This window comes from Pantherophis guttatus, chromosome 2 (assembly GCF_059756535.1).
Source record: "Pantherophis guttatus breed Tessera chromosome 2, ASM5975653v1, whole genome shotgun sequence".
In the NCBI taxonomy this organism is placed as follows: Eukaryota; Metazoa; Chordata; class Lepidosauria; order Squamata; family Colubridae; genus Pantherophis; species Pantherophis guttatus.
Window position 1 is genome coordinate 210,434,386 of NC_142064.1, and position 24,521 is coordinate 210,458,906.

General features: G+C 44.9%; 1 protein-coding gene across 4 annotated transcripts in view; it reads left to right on the forward strand.

Moving 5' to 3' along the window:
* The first annotated feature begins 2,531 nt into the window (after positions 1–2,531).
* The window catches only part of RAD54L2 (RAD54 like 2), a 72,396-nt gene continuing 50,406 nt past the window's right edge, over positions 2,532–24,521 (forward strand). For 2 of the 4 annotated variants that reach the window (XM_034440014.3, XM_087887711.1), the window contains exon 1: positions 2,532–2,758. The gene's annotated coding sequence lies outside the window, so the exon portion shown is untranslated. The other 2 variants (XM_034440024.3, XM_034440035.3) reach the window with 2 other exon arrangements.

The window sequence follows — 24,521 nt, forward strand, 5'->3', positions numbered from 1 at the left end:
TCTGTCTGGATAGGATTGACAGTGAATGTCCTTATCTTTAGTTATTTCATCTAAAAGTATCTGTTTCTGTCAGCTCTTCTAAATCTCATCAGTGTTTTCTTCTTGACTGTGAGTTTTCATGTGAGTTTGAGTAAGTCTCCTCTGAAAATGGAGCATACTACTTGCTTCATTTTTTCTTCACTGCCAGGATCTCTTCTAACTTTATAAGGATTCTCATAAAAGCTACTGCCTCCTCACAGTGAAAGACCTTTTTGTTAAAGATATCTTACATCCACATCCCATTTGTGTTCTAAAGACTGGCTTCTATTTTTATCTGTCACCTAAAATCTTTCTCTTTATACGGCTACTTTACAACATCAGTGACATCTAGGTTAGATGTTAAAACTGGAGATATCTTCTATTAATTGAACCAATAAATACTTGCTTTTGCTATTTTTTAGCTTGAAGTCTGATAATGACTCTAGCTACTTTATTCTGCTTCTGTTGTTGCAGTGCAGTATCTCCAACTATTAGGTACTCATATATTAGCAAGTCAATATCAGTATCGTAATTACTTTGCATGCCAGATTTTTCATAGTATTAACAGTAACTTTCTGCTTCTGACTGTAGATCTACATCTAAACTTCAACAAATGAGACTTCTTCAATTTGTTCAAGATGGTGATGATAGACTTTAGATCAATACTATCTAGGTGCGGCCTTCTGCTTTCTATTGATTTCTATGAGTATTCATATTTCAGCTGCATTTTCTGTCCTTCTGTCCTTCATGAGCAACTATTTCTGGATTAATTTTTCTCTGCTTGACACATGCTTAAATTAAGCTTGTGGCTATCTGTGTGTATAGTTTTGTCTACATTTCCCTTCCCATTTAGAGTTAAAGATGTTAATTATTCATGATTGGCAGCTTCTCAAGTTAGCAGAGCATTTTCTTTCTTGTTCTTCCTTCAAAATACGATCCCATGATGGATGATCCCTTTGTGGTCTTTGGACCACTCTGGAATACTTCAGTGGTCTTCTATCCACTCTGGAATATTTTGATTAATTCTAGAGCAAACAAACTTCTGGTAACTCCAAAACACTTCAGTCTAACATGATTCATCACCCGTCTCATTTCATCAGCCAGTATTAACTTCCTGTCTCCCCTTTATGAGAACTGTTGTATGAAAATGTGAAACCTATTACTTTCCTAAGTAGTTCATCAAAGAACCAGAACAGTGTGGTCATACGATAGAATGGCAGTGTTCAGTTGCTACATAATTTCAGTTTTCAAGCGCCATCTTTCTTTTAAATAAAGAATTGTCTTTGAATAAAAATAACACAGTTTATTGTATTATATTACTGTTTAATCTGAAGGACAGAACATCCTGATTACAAATATATGAGATGTTAATTAATTCTAGTTTTAGGTTCATCACTGTAAAAGCATTGTTTTTATATCCAGTTTACTGACTATTGTATTTGGAATTTTTAAATTAATCAGGAACTGGGGATTGAGAATAAAGAATTTACTTCAGCCTTGATTTATGATAAGTTTTGTTATAGAATAACAATAAACTTCTCAGTGAGGGAGTGAGGACGAGCCTCAGTGGACCCTGCTAGAGCTTGGATAATTTGGGGAGTGCTAAACATGGTTTCCGTTCTTTTTCATTTTTCTGCCATTCTCTTATGACCCCACAGATTGCTGGAAGAGGAAGAGGACACAACTTATTAAGATCTTTCAGATCTTTTCTTTTTCCTGGTTCCCCTACTTCAATTGCTCCAGCTATTTCCTTTTCACCACCATGAAATTAGGCTGAAGGCTGTATACAGCCCTCAGTTGCAGGTTGCACACTTTAGTGTTTTTCCTCTTGCTCTTTTCTCAACTTTCCAGTCAGTAATATTGCAAAACATTCAAAACTTCTTGGGGTTGGCTTCACTGCTTTGTTACCTTATGATATTTCAGTCGATCTTCAGAACAATATTTGGTTTTTTCCCCCCTATTTATATGCAAGCCCTACATTACATTTTGCTACTTTTTAACAAAAATTTGGGGGGGGGACCCCAGGAAAAAAAAATACATGACACTATATCTGTTTTGTTATGGCAAGGACCACGTGGGCATCTCTCCCCCCCCCCCCGCGCCTCTTTTCTTAGTACAATAGCGGTGTTGAAGCTAACTGAGGGCGAACAAGCAGACCGAAGTTGCTTGATTTGACTTGCTAAGAGCTCTGACAGGACAAGAAGATAGACGCTGGGATTTAACTCCCCCTGCTTCTTTCTAGGCCTGGACTGTCTCGGGTTCTGTTTTAACCATTGAGGAATAACCGCCCCCTCCCTCGCCCGCCCGCCCGCTCGCCCCCATCTTTGTCCCGAATGAGTTCCTTCTGCGGGTCCTCCAACCCTTCGTTTTTGTTTTTTCTTTTCTTTTCGCCTCCTTTCTGTCTACTGTGCCAACTCTCTCCCAAGGGATGTGGGAACCTTTGTACGCTCTCGGAACCTTTGCTGTCGGTGTGCCTGTTGCTGCCCGGGGAAATCCTCCAAGTAGCTCCGACTAAGGGGACGTATTACCGTTGCGTACCCCAAGCGGAGGGATTGAGGAGCGACGAGAAGGAGGAGGAGGAGGAGGAGGTGGTGGTGGTGGTGGAGGAGGAGGCGGTGACGGCGACAACGACGAGCGTTAAACGGGGGGCCGGCGCGCACCAGGAGCGCGCGCGGAGCGCCTCAGCGCCCCCTCCCCCTCGGGCTCCCTCAGCGGCCCTGGCCCGCAGCCCCGCTAGGAGGTGAGACTAGCCCGGACTCTGGCTGGAGTCGCCAAGAGGGATGGATGGATGAGAGGAGGAAGAGATCGCGCACCAATGGAGGCGCCGTGGGAGCGGATGGGCCCAGGGGGTGGGTGGGCGGCAGAGAATGGGAAGCCCTCCGCCCCCGCCTCCCCGTGGCGCCAGAGAAAGAAGGCCAGGCATCGCATCGCGGTCGCCCTGAGAATGCATGGCCGCTGCATTGCTTCAGCCAGGCTTTGGCGTGGACACCCTGGGACGGAAAGGCCGGCACGGGGAGGTGTGGGCAAGGGGATCGGGGATCGAGAGTCTCTCTCTCTCTCTCTCTCTCTCTCGGCCGGCGGGCGGGCGTGTGGGAGGAAGCTGGATGAAACTAGTGTACAGGAAGAGCGTTCCCAGTGAATAAAGGCGCGGGATTTCTTCTCTTTAACGTTTTGCTGCCTTGAAGGCTGGGAGACTTTTAAGGGTCCTGAGGGGGAAGCGGAGCAAAGATGCGAATAAGGTTATAAAGCTTAAGTTGCTGAGTGATCGATCGTTTGTCCTCCCGAGGAGATAGGGCTATATTGCTGCAGAGAATACAAGGGTCCCTTGCCTTGTGCGGTGGCTGCTTCGAAATACTACCCGACTCTTTGGATCGTTTTAAAAAGACTTAAAATATTACAAAGTTTAATATTGAAGGTGCCAAAGTAGCACAACAATTAATTTAGACGCGCACTGTGGAAAGACTTTGGGCATAATGGTATAACTTTAGATTTGGCTGCCTGCTTTCCATTTTAATCAGTCTTGTGATAACATTTTGAAAACTTCAAAGTGAGAACACCTGGTAGTTGCTGTTTTATGTCGGTTCTGTTTAACTCACCCAATGTAACTTGCTTAAATTATAAAGGCTTTTATTTTATTTTTATGTGTAGGTAAACAAAAGTTAATATTTTATATTTTATGTTAACATATATACATCTAGGTCAATATATATATAAATTAGAATTACTCTCACTACTGAGTATTAAAGTGAAATAGACACTTCAGATGGTTAAAGTTGCATTTATTGGGCCTCCCTGGGTTGCATTTGACACAGAGAATCAGAGTTTGAAAAACTAGAAAATATGAATTAGGATAATTATGTCACATATTAAATGAAGTTATTGTAGAAAAATGTGACGATACATTGTATATTTAACTGTGTCTACTGAGGGAACAGAATCTGTCTGGAACAGATTTACCCCTAGTACACTGGTGCATCTGTTCTGGAGGATTGGATAAGAGACAGATTTTTGAAAAATGTGGTTGAAGAGAAGATCGTAATGAATTGGGCTATCGTTAAAGACTACTTGCAAGCTATAACTGGTGCAGAATGTAGTTTTTGTTTTTTGAGTTGAATTCAAGGTGCTGATGATCTATAAAGTTCTTCATGGCTTAGGATCTGGATACTTGTGAGACTACCTCTCCCTCATGGTTCCTCCCAGTCTATGAGATCTGACGGTCTTGTCAATAAAGAAGTGTCATTGATGAGGTCAAGGAGTAATGCCTTCTCTGTTGCTATGGCTGCCCTTTGGGATAGCATGCCCCTTCTCTCCCCAACCTGTCCATAGAGCTCCAATTATGTTGCTCTTTAGGACGGTCTTAAAAACCTGGCTGTTCCTCCAGCATTGGGCTGGGATGATTTGTGAACTCACAGGGTATTATGTATTTGTATCGTTGTCTTCTGTGAAGTGGGGAGACTCAATTATAGTGGTGGTAGATGTGCTGTTGAAAGGTCTGAAGGATCAGGTGGCAGATATATCCTCCTGGAGAAAATCTATCTATGTGGTCAGTAAAAGTTAACACCTACGTAATGACATGTAATCAATCATACTGTCAAGCCATTCTCCTGGCATGTCTGTTTTATTATCCTGACTCCTTACAATTTATTGTCTTGGTTTTGTTTTAATCTTCTTTGTTAGAAGCTTTGAATCAGTTGGCAATTGGGTGGCACCAGAAATTGAATTAATAAAGATTTTTTAATGCCATGACCAGAAAACTGAAGGACAATAGCATGATAGAAAGCAAAACTTGAAAAAAAGGAAGAGAGAAGGTTGATAGCCAAATGTTTGTACAGAGACTGATTGATTATGTGCCATCAAGTCATTTTTTACTTTTAGAGACTACATACATAGATTTTTTTTTCCAGATGATCTATCCTAACGTGTTATTTCAGGACTCCCAAGAGTGCACTGATCACCACTATAACTGGGTTCATCCACTGTGCTGCTGGCTGTATTTTTCTTCTCTTTCCTTCTACCTTTCCCAGCATTAAAACCTTCTCCAGAACATCTTCGTATAATGTGAGCGAAGTAGGAAAATTAGAGCCTGGTAAATTATGCCTCATGTGAGAACTGTGGACTGATTTGTCAAGAGATGTTTTATATTCTAGGGAAGGGAAATGTATATAATTGGCTTGTGTTTCTTTCATTTTTCAGTTTTATCTGAAATACAGTTTTTGCATCTTGTATATGGATTTTTAGTACATTAATAGCTTTTACATCTTTTTTAAAATTTTCCTGGAGAGCGTGAAAATTCTAATTTGAATAAGACAGAGATGTAGAGAAATGGGAAATAGGAAATAGGAGAAATGAATGTCGTTATATCTTGTACAGGAGCATGTCAGAAGTTGTTCAGAGAAGTTTGAGTTTAATAAGGCTTGACTAGGGAAAAAACGTGATACATCACATGACTGCAACGTAACGTGGTGAGTTTGACACCCATGTTTTAGAGCATCTTGAACTTCTGGAAGAAAGGCAGGATATCAGACATATTCAGTAGCATATTCTTCTATTTTTGTTGGTTATAACTTATAGGCTAGTTGTTTCAATTCTGTTAGTGAGTCTGAGTTTTCCTGGGTCTTCATCTACGTGCTTCAGCCAGGTTTTCTCTGAAGTTTATCATTTTACTTTCCAAATCAAGAGGTGTGATTATGAAAGCAATCAATAAGGAAGTTGTAGGTGAACCCATCTACCATGATTTGAAAACTTAAGTTTATTTTTTCCCCTTAGGATAGGTTTAATATTCTAAGTAAGCAAAACAAGTAAGCTACATTGTGGATTTACATTACATGTAAACCAGGTCAGCAAAGTGAATGTTCAGAATAATTAAGAGGACAGCTGAGTTTAAATTATTAATTTATGAAACAGAAATGGAAAGGAAATGTGGGAGTGTCATCCATGTGTCATATGAAATATTGGAACAGTTGTAAATCTGTATTTTGCATACATATATGAATAACCTTATTTTTCCTAAATGCTTTTAAAAGGTTTTTATTTGTATTTACCAATGTCCATGAAGCTTTACAAAATAAAATGCAGCCATCTCAGCAGGTAATAACATGCAGCGGAACCTTCTAACTTGAAAAGTAAACATATTCATCTCTAATGAATACTTGAATGGGCGACCACTTGAAAATTCTAAGGTTTTTCTGTAGTTTGAAAGATGGAAAAAATCCTACCCCAAAGAAGAATCAGTCACCAGTCTGATTCTTCATATTTTGATAAAAATACTTTCACCAAGATTAGCTGTCGGCAGCTATTCCTTTAGTTCTAAAGTTTAAGACACTTTTATTTATGTCTTCTGGTTGCTTCTTTTTTGACTGCCTTCAATTTTTCCTAGTATCAGGGGCTTCTTCACTAATATTTGCCTTTGTTTTATGTGTCTTAAACTTTAGTTTTCTTATTAGTATCTCAGGGATACATAACAAGAGAAAAGTCTGGTGTTACTTCACCTAAAATTGAATAATTTCTTCTGATCCAAGGTATTCTCCAGTTTTCCCCAGCACCGTAAGTTAAAGGCATTAATTTATTTAGCTTTTCCAATGGCCCAGCCATCTGAACCATGTGTTATAGGTGGGAAGACCATAGTCTTTAGAGTGTCAACATTGGTTGTTTATTGTTATTTTACAGTTTATTTTCAAAACCTGTCAAAAGTCTTTTTTTCCAAATAGCAGATGTCTCTTTTATTTCATGGCTGCACGTCATAATTATTTGATTGTAGGTAAGAAATATAGAAAATGCAGCGTTCCTGCTGCTTGTGACAACCAAGTGATATCTGAAATTTTGCAACTGTGATCTGGTTGCCCTAGCAGGAATCTAATCTGCAATGTAGAATTAGGGTCAATTGCATATTTTTAGAATGTTATTTTTTGAGCAATCTCCTAACATGAATAACAGGGAATTCTACTGTCCTCATTGCAAGTAACAATAAGCTTCAGTTGATGGTGTTATTTCTGTAATTTATATATGCTGGCCAACACAATACTTATTAAGGCTCTTGTTAAAGAGTTGTATTAGTTTAACTTTGAATTTGTACCAGGGGTGAAATGCTACCGGTTCGGACCGGTTCAGGAGAACCGGTAGCGATGATTGCCATCAGTTTGCCGAACCTGTAGTAATAATCCCTGGTGGCCCCGCCCCTGCCCGCCTGGTCACCACTTCTGGCTCGCTCTGGGCGCTTCCAGCTCGCTCTGGGTGCTTCTGGCCCACCCATCCCACCCCCAAACTATATAAGGAGGCTCAGCTGTGGCAGTGCTTCCCGCCTGTGAAGAAGCAAAGCAAGAGGCACAGAAGCCACCAGTGACCAGCCAGGCAGCAGGCCCCCCCGCAAGGTGAAAGGGCCAGGCCCAGCCGTGCTACCGCAGAGCCCATGGCACTTTCCCTTTGGCCTGGGCAGCGGCATTTACCCAGGCAGGCCACTGCGGGTAGTCTTTTATTTTGGCAAAGACCAAGTCGCTGAACTTGTAGTTGCGTGGCCAACCAGAGCGGGACATGGCGCGGGTGGAGAGGCTGATGCAGCCCCCGTTGAGGCCGCCCTGCCCGAGCGATCGCCATGTCTTTCCAGTGACAGGTGCGCCAGGGCTGCCTTGCCCGCTGCCTCCGTGCGCTTGGAGCTTGGCTACTCCTGCCCCGAAATAAAAGCGAACAGCGGCAGAGGGAGGGAGGACCCTTCTAAGTGCAGTGCATGGAGGTGGCGGGCAAGGCTGGGAAGGCACGGTGATCGCTTGGCCAGGACAGCCTCGCCCTTCGCTTTCTTCCTTCTCCTGCCACAAAATGAAAGTGAATGGTGGCGGCGGTGCTTCAGGAGGGCACCGCATGTGCAGCACGGTCCAGGACATAAACTTGCCCTCCTGGAGCACCACCTCAGCGGTGGCGCCCCTCTCAGCCCCTCTTAGCCGCTGCATCTCCACCAAGGGCCGCCCACCATCAGCCTTACCAATGCGCTGGCTCTGTTGGAATGATGGGCATGCTGAATACGCCGGCGGAGGATCTAGAAGGTAAGGCCGATGTTGATGGTGGGGGGGGAGAAAGACCCACTGCGCTCGGTTCCTCAAAGGGACATGGCTTGCTTGCCTTTTGGGTCTGGCGCACTTGGCTTCTACGTGGCCTTTGGACGACTGCTGCCCACTTGCCTTCCCCACTGCCTGCATCCAGGCCATGATGGGGGACGCGCCACTTCCGGGCTGGGCTGCCTGCTGGCCCAGAGCATCTTCTTCCTTCTCCCGCAGCAGCCGCTGGAGCCACGACTGCTGTTCTGCTGGGGTGTGCATGGGCAGCCCCGGGAGGGCGGGCAGATGTAAGGCCGATGCTGGCGGTCGGGAAAGGAGACCTGTTGCACTCGGCCGAAGAGCTGCCTCGGGAGAACATGGCGAGGCTCGTTCGCCTTTTGGACCTGGCACACTCAGCTTCCACAGGGCCTTTGGGCAATTGCCGCCCACTTGCCTTCCTCTCCGTCTCATGTCCCGCCGCCTGCATCCAGCCAATGACGGGGGATCCTCCCGGTGCGCCCCACCCCGCTACTCCCCCCTGACTTCACCCCCAGCCGGCACACAGCTACAGCTGCACCTCGTCCGGGCTAGCAAGCCTTAATTAATCCTGTGCTGCCTTGGCTATCGAGCCCTGATTACTCCTGGGCAAGCCCTGTATAATCCTGGGTAGCCTGGGTGGCAATGTTGCTCCTGATGAGGCTTGGGTCCTCTGCGCAGGCGTGGAAGCAGCTGGTGCCAGCATGAGTGCCTGCTATTTCCTGTCCACCTCTCAGCTGAGAGGCGGTAGCAGGTCAGCAGCAACGAGGAGATCTGAGGTCACGGCAGTGATCCCGGAAGCAGCAAGCAGGAGAGGGAGCCACCAGTGAGCGACAAGATGCAGAGCTAGCAAGTGGAGGCAGGGTGAGGCTTCTCGGGCAGCTGGAATGTGGGGCGGTTGGCTCCATTGGCTGCCGTCCCCGCCAGAATGACCGCCCCGGCGCAGCGGGGCTGACGAGAGAGAGAAAAAAGAAAGAAAGGAAAGGAGAGAGAGAGAGAAGAAAGAAAGAGAAAGGAAGGAAGGGAGAGAGAAGAGTGACGTGAGTGAAGTCATGTTGGCCCCGTCCATCCAGTCACCTGACCGCCAAGCCAAGCCCACCAAGCCACGCCCACAGAACCGGTGGCAAAAAAATTTTAGATTTCACCCCTGATTTATACATTATACTTAACTAGAAATTAACCTTTAGAAATTCGATTTTCTGTTTTTTTTTTTTCTTTTATGAAAAACGACAATGCTGAAGACCTGAATTTGCTTAGAGTATTTCCTGTCAATATGATTTCTCTTAATTCTGACAGGAAGCACTGGTAATGCATACAAAGTATATGATTTATAACTGGTGGATCCTAATTTGAAGTAAATCCTCCGTAATCCTTCTATGTTAGCATGTCCTTCATTGAAGCATGCCTTTTTACCAGTTGGCTATACATTGGCCCATTTTCTTTTCAGGGGCTGGAAGTGTCTATTACCAGACAAGTATAATCATTGATTATCGTTTTATCAAATATAATCTTATATAACTTCGTAAATACGTTAAGAATGCTTCTTTATTTATCCCTGGAGTGGTACTACCCTAGAGTAGTACAGACAAGAAGGAATTGATTGTACATCATATATTAAATCATTGAGAATCTACTATCTGTAGTAGTTTGTACAAAAGAGGGAATGTTGACAAATAAGCTTTTTATAATCCTTTTCTATTACAGCATTATAATATGACAGTTTGAAATTGTTGAGCCTGAAACATAGCTATCTGCTAGTCTTTTTGAGTTATGCATCATTTACTTTAGATAAGTGCATCTGCAACATTGTATCATCTTGATTTTTCCAGTATAAATATTCTTACTTGCGAAGTAGACAACCCTTTTGATTATTGGGCTTGTAAAATAGTGCTTGTAAGATAGTAATCCTAAATAATTCTCTGCCGAAGAACTAATATTTAGTGTCCCTTGGATAGTTACATACAGTAATGAGCAATGCAAGACTGCATTGTTATAGAGATTGAAAATGTAGAAACCTTAGCCTTGATCCAGAATAGACCTTCCATAACCACCAATAATCACATAATCAACCAATGATTTTGTAAAATTTCATCAGCAAAAATATATTTCCAATCAATAATCAGTTTTCAATCCTATAGAAACCTATCTTCCCATTTTTTGAACTGATTAAGATTTATCTGATAAAAAGAAAAAGAGAAGGACCAGTACTTGCTTCTACTTTTTCCAGGGTTCTAAAATAAGTTTTAAAAAATGGATTTATGATAGTACATATTAGTTTATTAAATTCAGGAAGTAGTATCATTGCCCTACGAGGTTAAATATCTAATGCTACTTCAGCTTGTATCTACTGAATATTCGTTGAGTTCCAAATAATATATATTTGCATTTCTGTATTACATGGCAGTTATCTTCTGAACAGATTTTCAAAGCAAAACAAAGTAGTTTTGTGTTCCCTTTAGTTGTTTGAGCAGTGTATAAACTACTGTATGTAATGAACAAAGTATTTAATAAGGCTGTTTCATTCATTCAGATCTCAGATGTCTTCTGCTTGTGTTCCCTTTATTTTTTTGAGCAGTATATATGTACCAGTGCAGAATATTGCCTTTTCACCTTCAAGACAAATTCCAATTTGCAGGAAGAATATTACAACTCTGGACAAGAATTACAAACTGTTCATAATCTAATTTGTGGTATTCAATATGAACTGCATTAGAGTGTCCTCGACTTATGACTATAATTGAACCCAAAATTTCTGTTGCTAAGTGTGACATTTATTAAGTGAGTTTTGCCCCATTTTATGAACTTTCTTGCCATAGTTGTTAAGTGAATCACTGCAGTTGTTAAGTTAATAACACGGTTGTTAAATTAATCAGGGCTTCTCCATTGACTTTGCTTGTCAGAAGGTCATAAAAGTGGATCGGATCACATGAAACCAGGACACTCCAAAGGTCCTAAATGTGAGTCAGTTGCCAAACATCTGAATTTTGATCACATGACCATGGGATGTTGCAATGGTTGTAAGTGAGAAATGGTCATAAGTCACTTTTTTCAGTGCCGTTGTAACTGAATGGTCACTAAATGAACTGTTATAAGTCGAGGACTATATACATTTGGTATAAGATGCTTTATTTTCAGCCATAGATTTTTCTACTTGGAAGTTATCGTATTTAATTTATATGCTTGACTAAGAGGAGAATGCATCTTGCAATTTACACAATGTTCATAATGTATGAGAGGGTGCTGTTGTAAAAATGTAGCTGGTAAGGCAGGACTTACCCATTTCAAAGCCAAAGAGTAGAATGAACTGCCAAAGTTTTGTTGATTCAGAAAGTCAACAAAGAAAGGCCTAGCTTAATTAGTTAGAAGTTAATGTAAGCATGTTCTTAAATATGGGGGAAGTTTCTGAAAAGGCAAGATTATGCAATATCAGATTTCATACTAATAGCTATGCTGAAAGAATAAGTTATCTATGTTATATAACAGTTTTACCATTTATCTGGATATTCAAAGTGGGTTAGATTTGGGTTGTTCTTAGATTGCAGCAAAGGTAATCCTCTTTCTTATTCAGCCAAGTCCCATGCCAAGTTGATCTTCTACATCAAGATAGGGCTAAGTTAGAATAAGGATTATAGTTTAGATAAATAGAAGAAATAAATAAAAGCAAATGTTTGCCACCCACTCAGATATGTAGTGCAACCTAGATATACGTGCTAATATTTTAGATAGTAATTTATAATATTATGTAATCTGAATCTTGCCTACAGCTAAAAATATCTATTAGAGTTTGTATGCAATAAGCTTTGAGAGTTACTTTAGCATAGCTTGGGAACTTTCTGACTCATATTGTAAATGAGGCAACCTGTTCTGTCACCAGCAGTTTTTGTTCTACACTTATCATCAGATATTGCCATGTACTTAATTTTTTTTTCTAGAATTAGAATCAATACTGAGTTATTCTCCTCTATTCCAATATAATGGAGGTGGTAAAAGACTGTGCCATCTTTTCTCACCCCAAGAGTGTGTGTGTGTGTGTTGTGTATTTCTGCTTGCCAAATTTTTCTGCTATATCCTCTTTTATTAATCTACCAAAGACATAATTTAAAATATACAGCAAATACAGTTTGGCTTTTATCTTATTTTGCCAGTACATCAGCTTTTAATTGCAATGATTGCTTGTACCCTTCTGGATAATTCATTCCTTTGTGGATACTTCTTTCATACAAATCTTCTCTACTCTTGGGAGTTATCTGAAATTTTGTGTCTTGATTGTTAATTATAAACTGTATAGGTCATTTTAAACAGGATGATTTTTGCATGAAAATACAATAAATTAAATTTATTTGTCAGTCTTATCTCATGGGATTTGGTTCTAAATTGACTTGTATTGAAGAAATGTTATGCTCCCAAATTAGCTTAATTTGCTATTTTATTGAAAATAGTAAATATTTTTGGTAAAAAATAATTTTTGATCTATATATTTATCTGATGTTTCAAAAAACTACCGTATTTTCCGGCGTATAAGACGACTGGGCGTATAAGACGACCCCCTACTTTTCCTGTTAAAATATAGGGTTTGGGCTATACTCGCCGTATAAGACTATCCCTCTTCCAACGCACACCAAATAAAAATTAAAAAAACATCAACTGGCTCACCCACAATGTAAAAGCAGCTGTGCTAGACCCAAAATGGCCCCTGAAACAAGCAGGAACCTCACACAGCCCCAAAAAGCCCCAAAAAACAACTTTCACGCTTTACACACACACAACACAACACAACACAACACAACTGGCTCATCCACAATGTAAAAGTAGCTGTGCTAGACCCAAAATGGCCCCTGCAACAAGCAGGAACTTCACACAGCCACAAAAAGCCCCAAAACCCAACTTTCACACTTTACACACACAAAATTCCACATACAGCTTTGTGAGATTTTGTGTGTTTGTGTAGTTAGAGTGAAACACTACAGAAACACACTAAATCTCAGAAAGCTGCACAAATATTATTTTATTTTATTTTATTTTATTTTTATATGAAAGCTAAATTTAAAACTTCCTAAACTTTAAATGGCTAGGTCTAAAAAAGAACTTAAAAAAAACCCAATTAACTATTTTTTTTTAAAGATCCCAAAGGGGAAAAAAACTTACGTACCCAATAGAACAGGGGTCTCCAACCTTGGCAACTTTAAGACTTGTAGACTTCAACTCCCACAATTCCTCAGCCAGCTTTGTTTTGCTGGCTGAGGAATTCTGGGAGTTGAAGTCCACAACTCCCTGCCTGCTTGGTTGTAGGCAGGGAGTTGCTTGCTGATGGAATGGATTCAGGCAAGCGAAGCAAGGCAAGCAGCTAAGGCAGTGGTTCTCAACCTTCCTAATGCCGCGACCCTTTAATACAGTTCCTCATGTTGTGGTGACCCCCAACGATAAAGTTATTCCTAAAACCATCAAAAATATGTGTTTTCCGATGGTCTTAGGCCAGGGGTCCCCAACCTTTTGGACCTCAGGGACCACCAATTTCATAATTTTAAATTTCGCAGACCACTAATACGAATCCAGTGCCCCGCTTGCTGAAGCACCTGGACTCCCAGTACGGGATGGGGTCCTTCAGGCACTCTCCATCCTCTCTGTCTCTCTCTCTCTCTGTCTCCCACTCTTTCTCTCTCATTCTCTCTTTCTCTCTCTCTCATTTTCGCTTTCTCTCTCTCTCCCTCTCTTTCTTTCTCTCCCACTCTTTCTCATTCTTTCTCTCTCCCCCTCTCTCATTCTCTTTCTCTCTCCCACTCTCTTTCTCATTCTTTCTTTCCCCCACTCTTTCCCTTTCTCTCCCCTCTTTCTCATTCTTTCTCTCTCACTCCCACTCTTTCTCTCTCATTCTCTTTCTCCCCCCTTTCTCTCTCTCTTTCTCCCACTCTCTTTCTCTCCCCCCCACTCTCTCTCATTCTCTCTTTCTCTCTGTCCCCCTTTCTCTCCCCCCCTTTCTCTTTCTCCCTCCCGCTCTTTCTCTTTCTCTCTCTCCCACTCTTTCTCTCTCATTCTCTTTCTCTCTCCCCCTCTTTCTCTCTCTCCCCACTCTCTCCCTCTCATTCTGATTCTCTCACTCTGATTCTCTTTCATTTTCTCTCCCTCTCTCTCATTCTCTCTCTGATTCTTTGGTTCTCTTTGATTCTGTCTCTTTCTCTGTCTCTCATTCTCTCTCTCTCACTCTCTCTCTCTGATTCTCTCTGTCTCTTTCTCTCATTCTCTTTCATTCTGTCTTTCTCTCTCTTTCATTCTTTGTCTCTTTCTCTCTCTGTCTTATTCTGATTCTCTCTTTCTCTCTCATTCTCTCTCTCTCTCATCTCATGGGCCAGCCAGTGTCTTGGGGCTGAGAGGAAGTCAAGCATCTCCCTGAGAGACTGAGGGCCGGAAGAAGTGTGGGAGCGAAGCACTACTTGAACTTGTGCGGCATGAGCATTCGCCTTGGTATATTTGCGCCAGCCGATGGCCAAGGCAGCCCTCATCTGTCTGCTGAAAGTGCAGCATCAGGATTCTGCCTTGCTATATTTGCGGCGCAAGGCAGCCTTTGTTTCCTGCTGCTTGGGACTCAGAGCGGTAAATAGCGTCTGATCCGGAGAGCTGCTGGATTTTGCTCTCTAATCCGGATGCCAAATCGGCCCCCTGCAAACTCTCGTCTCTCGAGGAGCGCTCCCTGAAGCGGGGCTGGAAACTTTGGTTGGACTGCTTGAGAGGAGAGCTTGCAGGGGGGCGATCTGGTGTCTGCAATGGAGAGCGGCATCCGGCTTTTTCTCTCCGCTGTAAGAGCGCTGTAAGAACGGCAGCCCTCATCTCCTAATGTTTGGGACTCGGAGCGGTAAATGGTGACTGGTCCAGGGAGCAGCTGGATTTTGTAGTCCCAAGCATTAGGAGATGAGGGCTGCCACTCTTACAGCGCTCTTACAGCGGAGAGAAAAAGCCGGATGCCGCTCTCCATTGCAGACATCAGATCGCCCCCCTGCAAGCTCTCCTCTCTCAAGCAGTCCAACCAAAGTTTCCAGCCCCGCTTCAGGGAGCGCTCCTCGAGAGACGAGAGTTTGCAGGGGGCCGATTTGGCATCCGGATTAGAGAGCAAAATCCAGCAGCTCTCCGGATCAGACGCCATTTACCACTCTGAATCCCAGGCAGCAGGAAACAAAGGCTGCCTTGCGCCACTCCTGACACAAATATACCAAGGCGGAATGCTGCTGCCGTACAAATGAAAGTTGTGCTTCACTCCCACAGCTTCCAGCCATCGCAAACACCGCTTCTTCCCGCTTCTGCCGCCCCCTCCCCCACCGCCACAACAGCACCATTCATTCCGGATGGCGAGGGCTGCGCTCGTTTTTCTGTATTGCACCACCATCAAAACCCCTGTGAAAGGGTTGTTTGACCCCCCCAACCACTGAGCTAAGGTAAGCAAGCCAGGAAAATGCGCTGCGCACTCCCACCCTTTGCCTGCGAGCCCGGACGCTGATCCGGACGGCTGCAGAACGAACTGGGCACCGGCTGTCATGTCTTTTCTGCTGTGCGGGGTTCGGCACCTGGGCTCCCGGGGTTTAAGCCTCTGGGCCAGCCCGTGCTGCTCCAGGATGTTCACTTCGGGCTCCTTGGAATCGCTGCCGGGCAGTTCTTCCCGTTGGGGCGATGGTGGGTGGCAGCGATCGGCGTCGCTTGGACTGCGGGAGCCACGGCGGACTCCTTCCCCACGAGGTATTGCTCTGCATTTCACCACCTCTTCCAGGCTCGCAGCCACCCACCATCGCCCCAACGGGAAGAACCACCCGGCAGCGATTCCAAGGAGCCTGAAGCTAACATCCTGGAGCAGCACGGGCTGGCCCAGAGGCTTAAACCCCGGGAGCATAGGTGCCGAACCCCGCACAGCAGAAAAGACATGACAGCCGGTGCCCAGTTCGTTCTGCAGCCGTCCGGATCGGCGCCAAGCCAGGAAAATGCGCTGCGCACTCCCACCCTTTGCCTGCGAGCCCGGACGCTGATCCGGATGGCTGCAGAAGGAACTGGGCACCGGCTGTCATGTCTTTTCTGCTGTGCGGGGTTCGGCACCTGGGCTCCCGGGGTTTAAGCCTCTGGGCCAGCCCGTGCTGCTCCAGGATGTTCGCTTCGGGCTCCTTGGAATCGCTGCCGGGCGGTTCTTCCCGTTGGGGCAATGGTGGGTGGCTGCAATCAGCGTCGATCGCTGCGCACTCCCACCCTTCGCCTGCGAGCCCAGGTGCCGATCTTCTTGGACTGCGGGAGCCACGGCGGTGCTCGCCGGGCTGGGTCTGGTGCGGTGGGCGGAGATGAAGGAGCAGCCTCGGCGGCAGCAGCAGCAGCAATTACAATGGGAAAAGCCATGGGGAAAGGAGGACGAGGAAGATCTGGCAAGGCGGTGCGAGCACTTCATGGCTCCTCCAGTGAGCGGATTGCGAGAGCTGCGCGACTGGGGCGGAGACATGCGAAGTCGCATGGAGCTTCTCATAATGGAGACGCAGAGCCAGGTGTGCAAGGCGCTGGCCCAGGTCGACCGCGCCGCCGCTTTCACCGTGGACTGCTGGGAAAGGAAGGAAGGTGACCCGAATTCCGGGGTAGAGTGGGGACGCGTTCCTTTCTCGTGGGCCGCGCACTGCCTGGCACCTCTTGTAGGTTGGAACTAATTCAGAGTACAGCTTCCCCTCAATGTTGCCGGCGCTCCCAAAGTGTCATCGGTCAGCGCCAGCAACTCAGATTCGGGTACCCGGCGTATAAGACGACCCCCGACTTTTGAGATGATTTTCCTGGGTTAAAAAGTCGTCTTATACGCCGGAAAATACGGTAAGTAAATTTATTTAAATTTAAAATTATTGGATGAATGAAGAAACTTACATGGAATTATATTAAAAAAATCATTAGACCTGATTTTCATATCTATCTTTATTCAAAATGTTGAAATATCTATTCTCATCTTGCTTCCCATTGGTAAATACTGGAATAATAAGGGGCTGTCATTTAGTAAAAGACATTCACAAACATGAGGCTGATGTTTATACAATAGTTTGTTGGAATAAATACTTGACTCCTTTTCTCATGTAAGGAAATAGAATTCTTCTTCCTCTACTTTTTATTTTTCTCCTACTGTTTCTTCTTCATTCTTTATCTTAACCTTGTGATTTATCATAATTATTCTAGATCATCTTGTCTCCAGACCCATACAATCTTGTGTAATTTGTGTGTGTAAAGTAATGCATCAAAAATAAATCTTTTTATGTGGTACCTATTACGTTAAGGGGAATAGAAGATGATTTTATTAAGAGATAAGCTGTCAACATATTGTAATTAATCATTTGAAAATTATTTGCTCATCAGTTTGAAATGAATGCTACCACCATTTATTAAATGCTGATTTGTGTGTGTAGAGAGATTAAGGTTGGACTAGGGAGGTGGGTGTATTATGTAATTATCCTTGGTAGATGGCTTTGAACTGGGTTAGGCTTGTATGAAAAATGAGGGGAAGCTAATGTCTGTTGTGGTTACTTGGCTGGGATAGAGTATTCATATTTTATATCTCAAGTTTGTCCTGTGGCAAGTAGCATCTAAAGTAATACTTAGTTATATAAGTGAAAGTAAGATACTGAAAATATGATACTGAAATGGGTAATGCAGGTGAGGGAGGGTTAGTTTTATGATCAAACTTTGCTTGATCCAGTAAGCGGTTCACCAGTATAAATTGGCACTGGTTGGGTATGAGCTTCCCTAAAAGAAAATTGGTTTTGGTAAGATGTTTATTGTATACAGGATGTATCAAAAGTCTGGCCCTGGAGCCCAATCATAATATTAATAATTTTTTTCAGAGAATGTTACTATACATAGAGATGTTCAAAGGCATCAAAGGAGTAAGGAAGTGTGTACAAAAAATGGCAACCAATTTGAACATTTAATGTAATTGATATGATACATTGCCTACAGGGCTTGACTTTTGCTACCTTCTATATATATTTCATTTGTCAAATAAGGACGGATAGCTTTAAATACATTATTAGAATTTAAAAAATCAATTAAAAGTATTCTATTCAATTATTTAATAATTTAGAAAAATCCTTCAATCTGACTGGATTTGTTGATTTTGTTATGTTGATCTTTTATTGGATTTTATTAGAGAAGCCACAATTGAAGGTCTGAAGCCAACCTGATTATTTAAGTTGAAAAAATGGAACATATTCCTATTTGCTGGGAAGATAAATTTAGACCTAATTTAAAAAGGAAATAAACAAGCTTTGGGAAGCACAGACGTCACATTTAACATTATGTTTATTTTAAGGGAGTTGTTATGTAACCATCTTCTTGCTCTCTGGCTTTATTTTTCTTTCTGTCTTTCTTCCTATACTTAATCTGATTAGATTAGAAATCTAATTTCTTAGATTAAATTTAGATTAGAAATCTAATCAGGTCTGAAGAAATGGAAGCAATCAGTATATATTTAAACAATTTGGCTTGGCTTGTACTTTAGGTTCCTTATTTTGCTCTTAATAATTTCCAGTATTCACAGTGCAGCTATACAGTTGGGTTGACATCTAATACTACCCCATGATTTCTTGATTTAGCTCCCTGACTGAGTTCACATAATTATTGTAAATTGTGATACTCTGGCTTCTTATATGCATAGCCAATAAGAGATGATCATATTCATTGCTCAATCATTTAAGTATCCTGCGCATTTACAGTTTTAGGTAGGTTCAAATCTGTTCAGGGTTTTGCAAGTCAAAAATAGCTCATGGATAAAATCCAAATATATACTTTCTTTAAAGAAATACTTTCCCTGGGTAATCTGGAGATTTATAATCCTACCTATCCAAAGCTCCCTTGGCCCTCAGAATTTACTCTGGAAGGACTCCAGAGCCTTATACAAATTGAAGTTTGTACTAATTGAAAATTGTACACATATTACTGAGTTACATTTCTTGCACCATACCATTTTCCTGTGCGCTGCTCCCACTATCCATGAATGGGCTAAATCCTTCAGCCTTTGGCAATAACTGAGTGAGAGCTAAATTTCCCTTTCCTGCTACCATGCCACGCCCCCAATCCCATGATCCCCAGTCTTCACTCAGTTGTTGGCAAACGCTGAAGTGTTTTTTCAGAGCTCTTGTATTATTTTTCAATTTTTTCCCTTTCTTGGAGTTCTCTAGGCTTTTGTTTATTTTTGAGTATACCTTTTATTTTTTGTTACCGGGATTGCTGCCTTCAAAGCAATCGGCAGCTACAGAGAGAGGAGGACCGCTCCGTCAGTTGAGCAGCAGTCCCAAAGCCTCCTACCCACCCACGCATCAGCGCTCAGCAGCCGCTTTTTCTTCCCTTGCCGAGCCTGCCTTTCGCTCAGGGCGAGCCCAGCCCTTGCTACAGTGCAGCTATGGGCGGCTGGATTCCACGCCATCCCCACCATCGCAGCGGCGTGCCCAGATCATCGGGGAGCAGCAGAGAGCGGAAAAGCACAAGGGAGCGCAGCATTCAAGCAGCGGAGCGGCAGTGAGGCAATCCGACCCCCCCTCACAGCGGATCCTCGGTTTGCCGTTTGGGCTGAGCGCAGCATGTGGTAGAAACTTCGGGCTGCCACTGTGAGACCACAGCTCCCCCAGCCATCGGAATATTGCGCCACGTGTGCCCGCCATCTTGGTGGACCCTCGGGCCGCCATTTTGGATTCCGCAAAGTGGCTGGCTCCCCCCTATTCCTCAGTCAGCGGCCGGCTTGCTTCCTGATCCGGCGAGAGAATCTCCTCACCCGCGGAGCCCTCTATATTTAAGGCAGTTTGAGGACCTTCGGGCCTCATCTACCTGGAAGCTCATGGGCAATTTATTCAACTCCTGGCCAAGGCAAGGTTACCAGGGTGACTACTTACAGTGGAAGCTTAGCAACCATGTCAGATTCCCCTCTTTCTTCTGACTTGGAACTGGAGATAAGCCCACCTTGCAAGGGGACCAAATCCGATAAAAAGAACTCTGGAAAGCGAACTGAAAATTCCAGCCACAAAAGCTGCACAGACAAGACGCCTCCCATACAGGATAAAGATGCCTTAAGACACCATAAGGCGCTGGAACGCCAGTGCGCCAAAGCACAGAAAGCAGCGGCTACAGCAACAGCACTGGAGTCGGGTGTTTCAAAAGCGACTCCTTCAGCATCTGGGGAGGCTAACTCTGGAATTACAAGCCTGACAGAACTGTCTTTAACCCCAGTGACCCCTGGCCAATCCAAGTCAGGCCATTCATTACTTCGTACCAAAGGTGTTTCACTTTCATTGCCAGATGTCTCCGTGGCCAGGTCATCGCGCTCACATCACCACATGGCGGAGGCGACCTTCACACCAATGGTGGCAGGCCTCCGAGCGCCAGAGGGGCCCTTACCGACAACTCCAGTCTATGCTTTCATCTGCATTATCATCCCTCCTGGCTGCAGGATTGCAGCAGGCAGCACAGGTGCTTTTACAGTCATTGGCGGCTCAGGGGACGCAACAGCGACAACAGTCCCAACCTCAGCCGTCACAACATCTTGCATCTTCATCAGACAACTCAGACCAAGCAGAGGAGGGACCCGAGGACATCGAGTTCTCAGAGGACGAGGGCTTGAGGCGCGATGCTCCAGCTTTCTCTGGCTTGTTCTGCCCGGCCTTGTTGAAGTCCCTCCTCCATAAGGCTCGCCTTACGACTAATTTAGGAGTGCCAGGGGAGGTCACAGCAACCACTCAGTTGACTGTGGGGACCCACGACGCACTCTTCAAATCTTCTAAACCAGAAAAAGACTGTATTCCCTGCCCTCAACTGTTTTCGGACGTAATCCAGAACCCCTGGGGGCAGCCGGCCACCCTGACAACTCCAAGCAGTTTGGACAAGAAGCTGTACTGCTCTGCCCCTGAACTGGAGGACTTATTAGCACTGCCGTTGGTGGACCAGCCGGTAGCGACCCTATCCTCCTCCTCCATGGTTTCCACAGATGCATTGGACAGCCTCAAAGCTGAGGACAGAAGGATGGAGTGGGCCTTTTGCAAGTCACATCAGGCGGTGGCCTGGGCGATCAGATCAGCAACAGCAACATCCTTTTTCAACAGGGCATCCCTCATTTGGATACGGCAGTTACAGGAAAGTCTTCCTCCCAAGGACACCCAGGCTACATCAAGACATAAACAAGATTGTAGCTGCCACTGAATATGCCGCGGATGCATCTCTAAATTTGCCTTGAGAGCACTTGCTTCAACCATCATGATGAGAAGGCTGTTCTGGCTACGCCCCTGGAAAGCTGACCTTAAAGCAAAATGGAAGCTGGCCGCAGCCCCGTATAAAGCTCCAGACCTATTCGGGACGGCATTAGAACCCGTCCTGATCGAGGACAAGGACAAGAGGAAGGTTCTCCTGTCGGCTTACCTTCGCCAGGAGCACAGATATACACCATATCCTCACCAGCAACCCTTTCGTCCCAACTCGGGGTCCAGAGCGCCCCACCTCAGCGCTCCCAATTTCAGAGCGGTGATCGACAACAGGGACACCAGTTTCGAGACCGCGGTCGAACTCAACAGTCCAAGCGATCCTTTCGTGGGGCCGGTTTCAAACCCGCCAGGAGGGGGAAGTCACGCCAGAGCCACGGGCCCCATCGGCCGGAGGCTCCGCCTTTTCCACCAGCAATGGGCCCGGTCAACATCGGACTTATGGGTAAAGCGCACAACCTCATCAGGTCTCTCCATTGAATTCTTGGGGCTCCCCCCCGTCACTTCTTGCGCTGCCTGGTCCCGCACTCCAAGGAGCTCAGCCTCTTGATGTCACAAGAGATCGCACATCTTCTGGAGATCAGGGCCATAGAACTGGTACCACCAAGTCAGCAGGGCTCGGGTTTCTACTCAATTCTCTTCCTTGTACCCAAGAATTCCGGAGGTTGGAGGGGCATTTTAAACCTAAAACAGCTGATTTGGGCAGTCCAATACCGCAGGTTCAAAATGCACTCCCTCCGGTCGATACTAGCACGGGTGAGGCAAGGAGACCTGCTCCAGTCTGTCGACTTATGAGAAGCCTATCTGCACGTGCCCATTCATCCCAATCACCAACAGTACCTGAGGTTCGAGTATGCGGGTCAGCACTGCCAGTATTGTGCAATGCCCTTCAGACTCTCATCAGCGCCCCGCACCTTTACCAAGCTGGTAGCAGTGGTGGTGGCCACGTTACAAGCAATTCCGGTGCGGGTTCTCTGTTACCTCGACGACATTTTGGTCCTCTCATCGTCACACGGCCAGGGGGTCAGAGACATGGAGCTGGTCCTGAAAACTTTCCAAGATCACGACTTCACGATCAACTTCGAGAAAAGCCATCTACAGCCTTCCACCCGGCTTCTGCACCTGGGGGCGGTGATAGACTCGGTCAAGAGCCAGGTATTTCTGTCCCCGGAGAGAATCCAGAGCATTTAAGACCTGATCCAGCAGGTCTTGACACGGGGGAAAGTACCCCTACTGCAACTATCATGCCTGCTAGGGAAGATGCTCTCCTGCTTCAGCATCGTACCGTGGGCACGCAGACACTCACGGGCTCTCCAATGGTTTCTACTCCCCTTCCAACGAGCGGGCAAAGCCAACTCGAAACACGAGGTGATCCTACCGCCCCAGGTCCGTCTCTCCCTCAGTTGGTGGACGTCTTCCTCGCTCCTCAAGGGCTGTGAATTTCTAGACCCGGACAGACTGATTCTCACCACAGACGCAAGTCTTCGGGGGTGGGGCGCTCACCTTCACAACCTAGTGGCTCAGGGCCAGTGGTCACGGCACAAACGTCACAGCAGCATCAATCTCCTGGAACTCAGGGCGATCAGACTGGCCTTATGCCAATTTCAAGCCGCGGTGCAAGGCCATCACGTATTGATCTTGACGGACAATATCTCGGCCAAGGCACATGTGAACAGAGAGAGGGGCACCAGATCTCGGGCACTGATGTTCGAGTCCGAGACCCTGTTCGCCTGGGCAGAGAGACACCTGCTCTCGATCAGGGCAGATCATATCTCGGGATCGACCAACGTCAGAGCGGATTGGCTCAGTTGAGAACTGATAGATCCAGCGGAGTGGCAACTCTACTCCCGCCTATTTCGGGAACTCTGCGCTCGGTTCGGGACTCCGGAGGTAGATTTGTTTGTGACTCCGGCCAATGCCCAGCTACCACGCTTCATGTCTCGCTACCCAACGCCACAGGCAGAGGACCAAGATGCTCTGCGATGCAGGTGGCCCAGCAGTCTGTTATACGCCTTCCCACCAATTCCACTCCTACCACGCCTCATTTGGAAGTTACTGGCTGAGAAAGCCGACTTACTGCTACTGGCTCCCAACTGGCCCTGAAGAACGTGGTATGCCGACCTCGTAGCTCTATCCGTAAACCAACCGTGGCTGATTCCACCACACCAGGTAGTGCTACGCCAGGGGGCGGTCAGTCATCCAGAACCTCAGTGGCTTCAATTGGCCGTCTGGCACTTGAGAGGGTCATTCTAAAGAAGGACAGGTTGTCGGATGGGGTCGTCAGCACCATCCAGGCGGCCAGATGACCTTCTACATTTCGCATATATGAGGCCTCATGGCGGGCATTCTGTTGCTGGTGCTCGCGACATCATGTGGATCCTACATCTGCGGAGGTCCAAGACGTTCTCGAATTCCTGCAGACTGGACTGGACAATGGACTGGCCCCCGCTACCCTAAGAAGTCAGACAGCAGCCTTATCTACGGTCATATCGTGTGAACCTTACCAGTCACTGTCTCTGCACCCACTTATCAAGGGGTTTCTGCATGGGCTACAAACCTGCGCCCCCCCCCCCCACAGTGCACCGTTATCCGTCATGGGATCTTCCTCTTGTGTTCCGGGCCTTGATGTCCCCTCCATTTGAACCTTTGGGATCAGTCGCTCTCAAGTACTTATCCTTTAAAGTGACATTCCTCCTGGCTATTACCTCAGCTAGGAGAGTCTCAGAACTGGCGGCTCTTTCTGTTCGAAAGGATCTGTGCATCTTCAGAGACACCACTGTGACAAGTAATATTCAATCAATATATTATTGAGAAGTACATTTCCATTAAACTGCAGTAATAAACCATTTTTTTTATTGGGATGTCCCAAAGGTGTTTTTTTCAAAAGGCAACTGGACTGTCTTTGTTTTTGTTTGAAGATGTGTCACTTCTCATCCAAGAAGCTTCTTCAGAACTGAAGAAGACCAAAATTAATTATGCATTAAAACATTATAATAATTGTTGTAAATATACTACTTCAGGTATGTCAATAACTATCATAACTTATGAACTTTTAAATTTTTTAACCTATTCCACTATTTAATTTTGATTTTACATTGTTCATCTGCTTTCCTCATTATTGCTCTTTTGGTTAAAAGAGCATACTGTATGCTTTTATTCATTTAACATTTATTTACCCCTTTTATAAATATATGACTTGTAATTAAAA